Source organism: Belonocnema kinseyi, chromosome 1 (assembly GCF_010883055.1).
Source record: "Belonocnema kinseyi isolate 2016_QV_RU_SX_M_011 chromosome 1, B_treatae_v1, whole genome shotgun sequence".
Classification (NCBI taxonomy): domain Eukaryota; kingdom Metazoa; phylum Arthropoda; class Insecta; order Hymenoptera; family Cynipidae; genus Belonocnema; species Belonocnema kinseyi.
In genome coordinates this window covers 26,775,472-26,781,273 of record NC_046657.1, presented here as the reverse complement: position 1 = coordinate 26,781,273, position 5,802 = coordinate 26,775,472, and the positions used below count along the sequence as shown (strand labels likewise).

The following is a 5,802-nucleotide window of genomic DNA, read 5'->3' as shown; positions in this document are numbered from 1 at the left end:
AATCAATACCTTTAAGACTTATAATGTGCTAAAGACGTCTTAAAGAAATAGGACGTTCTTGGGACGTCTTAAGAGCATCCTCAGGATTTACAAAAGACATGTGCCAAATAATGTCTTAGGGATGTCTCCAAGACGACTCTATGACATCCATATTTTATTGCCTACGGGGTTTCAAGTGGGCTCAAAACCATAAACTTCTCAATAATATCCTTGGGCGTCCTATGTCGGCACAATCAACTTTTTTAAGACGTCTAATGTCTTAAATACGTCTAAAGGAATAGGACGTTCTCGGGACATCTCAAGATCATCCTTAGGATGTCCAAAGGACGTCTCATGAATGTCCCGAATACATAAGCAAACATTTATATTTAATAACAAATGAAATGTTGTTTTTTACAACTTTTCAAGTTTGCCGCTGCTCTAAAGATGCTCAAATTCAGTAACACAGGCTTAAATCAGAACAATAAATATACTAAATAATTAATAACGTATCGGATTAGGTGAATAACGTTATAATCTTATAAACAAATTAATGAACAATTGTCATTTTTTCGTGATTTTCAATGAGTAGTTGAGTATTTTTAGGACAGTAGCACAATTGAACTGTTACAAAAAAGACAAAATTTAATTTTTTATTTTTAAAAATGTTGCTTTGACCTAAATAAATAATTAGAGGGTATTAGTTATACCTGGAACCTTAGGGTATTAATTATTAAACTGTTGAAACATTTTTTTCCAAAAAAGTATTTTTTGTCACGCTGTGTCTCGGATTAATTAATTAATGAAATTATTATTTTTAATTATTTAGGAAAAGCAGAATTTCAAGTCGAATTACTGAAAAAGAATTCTCCATCCTAAGCAGTTGAAAAATTCGGCAGCCTTCGAACAAGCACTTTTTATAACAAATTGTGCGTTTAAAAAATTGCGTAATTTTATCCCAGTCTTGTTTTTTTTTATCTTTTTGTCCGATTGTGTATGACCACTGTTATGTTAATAAAGTTGACAAAAAAACCATAAAAAATGAATTTCTAATAAAAATTTTAATCAAATTTTAACCAAATTTTTTAATTTTCAACTTACAACAAAAGATTCTAAACAAAAACAGTTGGATTTTCTACTAAATAATTGATTTTTTTCAGAAGACTGATAAGTTTGCAAAAAAAAAAAAGAATTTTCAATCCCGGAGGATGAATTTTTTATTTGAATCGACGAATGTTCAAACCAAAATTGAATTTTCGATCAAAAAAGACTTTTTAACAAAATTATTTTATTTGATTTAAAAACCAAAAAGACGAACTTCTTTAGATGACAGTTCATTTTCAACCGAATTTTTGACCAAAAAAGAGAACATTTCAAACCAAGTAGATTATTTTGCCACCAAAAAATGCAAATTTTTAACTAAAAATGTGATTTTTCAAACCTACATGGAAGACAACTTTTTAGATAAAAAATTAATTTTAAACAAAAAAAGGGAATTTTAAACAAAATAGTTCAATTTTCCACCATACAAACGAACCTTCAGCCAAACAAATAAATTTTCAACATAGTTCAAATTTCAAACAAGTAGTTGAATTTTCAATTTATTAAAAAATATAACTATTTAACCAAAAATGCAATAAAGAAATTTTAAGGTTGAAAAAATTAATTTCTCAACTAAAAAGGTCAACTTTACAATAAAAAATATCAATTTTCTACCAAATCAAACAAAAAAAAAGAGTTTTCCACCAATAATATTAAATTTATACTATAAAAGATAAATTTTCAACAAAATTCATGAATTTCCAACCTAATAGTAGAATTTTCATCTAAAACAAAATCAACTAAAAATGGAAAAGATATGTTTCAGTTAAAAAATTAATTTTAAACCAAAAAGAATATGTAAACAAAATAATAAAATATTTAGACAAAAAGATGAATTTCCTGCTAAAATTATGAATCTTAAACCCAAGAAACTAAAATTAAGATAAATATTTAAATTTTGAACCAAAAAATAAATTTTTTTAAAATCAGTTTTAAGTTCGAAGAAGTATTTGAATTTTCAAAAAATTAATGAAATTAATTTTAAAATTAAAATTATTAAATTAATTTTGAACTATAAAAAAGAAGAATTTCTAACAAAATAGTTATTTTTTTGAACCAAAGATTTGAATTTTTGACCGAAACGTTGAACCCATAAGAACTAAAAAAGGCAAATTTAAAAAAAAACATGAGTTTTCTACCAAATATTTAGATTTTTATCTAGGTAAGATGAATTTTCAATAAAATAATAAAATCTTCGAATAGAGAGATAAATCTTTAAATAAGATGATGAATCTTCAACCAAAAAAATTATTTTTCAATAAATTGAATCAACCTTTAAACAAGCAGTTTAATATTTGAACTAAAAAAAATTTAACCAAAAAGTTGAATGGTCAACCAAAAAATATTCATTTTCCACTAAACAGTTGAATTTTTAGTACAAAAATGCAGATGTGAAGAATACGCATCATTAAACACACAAGTGTACTAACTGATAAGAATTCTGCGGCTAGGGTTCGATTCTCCGTAACTGCGTATTTTTTTTTTTAAACTTTTTCCCCCAACATTACATTACCCAAGTGTTAACAAATTGTTTCTAAAACAATATACACTACCTTAAATTGATAATTAGATACCTAGAGAAATTGTTTAAACAATTTATTATTGTTTTTATGATTTTTCTCTTAGAATAGTGACAGAAAGACGCGGTTTTTTTTTTCAATAATTTTGCATTATTTGCATAATTTTCACTTGGAGTGAGTTAATAATAATTAACAAACATATTTCTTTAAACAGCTTAATAATGTTTACAAATATTTTCTTTTAGACAAGTACTAAGAAGTTGTGGTTTTTTCTGAACTCTTCAAATTTTTTCTACTTTTCACTTCGTGAGGTATTGATTAATGCAAGTTAACAAACATAATTGTTTAAACTATCTTTCCTTAGAGTAATGGTAGAAAGTTACTTATTCTGATATTTTTGCTTTGACTTTTAAGTTTTGAGCAAATAATAAGCGAGCCTCAACAAGAATAATTTTCTAGATACTATTGTATTATTTTAAGTGAATTATTTTAGCTCCTTCCAATGTTTGAACAAATTTAATTTAAATAAAAAGATATGTTACACAAGAGACAAAAATAAAGAATTGTAGGGTAGAAATTCCCAATGAATTCAATAAAAATAGTTTTTACTACAAAAATAACAAATTAAGCAATAAAAATATGTCAAATTCAAAACAAGATGTTTACAAAATAGTTTTTTTTTCAAAAAATTGCCATTTTGTTTCTATTTGACCGAAATTAATCATTTCTTTTTGGAATTAAAGTAGAAATGATACACTTCAATAAAAAAAAGTATGTCTATAGCATAACAGGAAATTAAATATTTTTTAGGAGAGGTTGAAAATAGGTTATATTTTAAGATGCAACAAATGAGTAAAGCATTTGTTTTCATGATAAAATTACTGTATTTTATAATAAAATGCACATAAAATGAAATTTTCGCAACACTATGATAAAAATACATTATACAATTAAATAAGTCCATATGTACGGTACATTCAATGCACAATCCGCATCTGTGTTCATCACAGTGACGACGCAAGCAATTGTTGCACCTCATGCAACAGTTTGCACTGCCTTATAAGTACGTAAATTATAACGTAAGTGGTGTTCTTCGGTCATTCTGTAATAATAATTTACATTTTTCTTCGATTATTTTATGGTTTATACTCAAAAAATATTATTTCAAAATTTCTTCAAAAATATGAGAAAATCATCAGCTATGTCATAAATTTATAATACAAACACAAAAATATGTTGAAATACATACATCCAATGTAATTCCACTTATTACACTGGAGAAAATAAAAATACTTCAAATTTCACAGGCACCGACATCACGCACACCGCTACCACACTAGTGCAAATTTGCACTCATTCGAAGTTTCGACGTTTCTGTATGAGCGGTAACGAAGCTAATGACATCGGCCTTAATGCAGCAAATAGCCTAGGGGACTAGCATATTTGTCGTAGTGGCGAGTGACCCTTGGTATACGCAGGTAGAAAGTTACAGAAGTAAGAAATTTCGCGAGGTGCGAATTCGCACAAGTGTGGTTATTAAGGGTTAACAATAATTTATGAAAACATCTAATTAGCAATAGAAAATAGTATTTTACGAGTTACAAACAATTTGCATGTAAAAAACGCAAAAAATCATAACTAGCGCCAAAAACTCGCAAAACCCATTTTTCATTTATGGTTTGTTTTTTAAGTGGAGCCCAGTTTTGAAACTCTTGATTTTTTTTAATTGCGGCTGTCTTCACTGATTGACTAGTATCAGTCACGCGGCATATCTATTGCCCAGCGGCTCTGGCCTGGTGGTAGCGTGTCTGCTTGCGAATCCGTTGCTGTGAGGTTTAAATCTTTTGTCTAGATATTTTTTTTACGTTTGTCTACTACAACCAGTAGAATTTTCATCACTTTCCATGATTTTTTTCGCTTTAAAAACAACCACGTATTACCAAGAGCAACCAATGAAAGAATAAAAAAAATGCTTTCATTAATAATTATTAATAATTTATCATATACATTTTCATAATAATAAAAAATTATTAGTTTTATTGATGATTCTTTTATTAATAATTAATTAATATTAATAATAGTAATAATTCGAATTTTTTATTTATGTAAAAAAATTTCTAGCCAACAAATTCAAACCCCACAGCAGAGGAGTCGCAAACAGACATGCTACCACCAGTCCAGCGCCGCTGTGTGAGAGAGGTGCCGCGTGATTGATACTAATATCGCCGCAAAAAATCAAGACCCCCCACTTTAGAAGGCAATAACTCCGCCGAAAAAAATGTGAGGAGGTTCGAATAAGAACACCTGAATCCGCTAAGTTTTCTGAATAAAATCGTGTTTCTGTAATTTGCGTAAAAAAATTGCGTTCCGAGCTAATTGGCAAAATACAAGTAAAAATACTATCGCGAGGCCCATTGTTGAGACACGTTAACTTTCACATGACCCCAGAGCTAAGAATATGTTGGAAAAAATTTGAAAAAATTCTGGAGTGTGCTGCAACATGTTTAGAATCCAGTAGAGACCTTCAAATTTAAAAATATTTAAAAATGTCAGTTTTGCACGGATTTTGGTTGAATGTTTTTATTTAGGGATTGAATGGAGCTATCGCGCTGTTTAATGGTTTAAAATATGTAGTAATGTACCCTGATTCCTTTTTCGACCACAAAACTGAATAATAATTATAATTTCGCGATTAAAGTCGCTAATAATAATTCGAAGTTTAATGAGGCGAGGCGCGTGGCACAGTAGTAGAAAAAGTGTAGAAAAAAAGATCCGACATATTTCTCAGCGGCAGACAGCCGTTTTCTCAAGATTTTCCCACAGCCGCTGCTCGCTCAGCAGGGCCGTCTCAAAGCTATGAGGTGGGATGCGCCCTTCTCTCCTGATATAAAATTTTGATATTATAATACAGTATCAAGCTTGCACACGAATTATCTTGTATTTTGTTTATTTAATATAGTGCACTTAATTCGGTATTATAATATAATTTTGTAATTATTAGGCTGTTAATTCGCTACTGAAATCCGTGAAAGATTTGTTTGTAGGAGCGATTCCATAGGACCCTGAATTAGTATAGGGTCCGAAGTTCACATAGAATCCAAATAGATATAGAGCCCAAAATAAGCATATGACCTAAATCCAAATTATATTAGAGCTCAAAATTGGCGTAGGGCCCAAAACTAATATAAGGTCCAAAAATTGA

The 5,802-nt window shown here is 28.9% G+C and overlaps 1 protein-coding gene across 1 annotated transcript in view; it reads left to right on the top strand.

Annotated features, from left to right (window-relative positions):
- The window catches only part of LOC117175747 (ATPase family AAA domain-containing protein 2-like), a 169,431-nt gene extending 168,443 nt beyond the window's left edge, over positions 1 to 988 (top strand). The window contains exon 25 of the mRNA XM_033365521.1: positions 809 to 988. The gene's annotated coding sequence lies outside the window, so the exon portion shown is untranslated. The remainder of the gene's footprint in view (positions 1 to 808) is intronic.
- Positions 989 to 5,802: the final 4,814 nt, after the last annotated feature.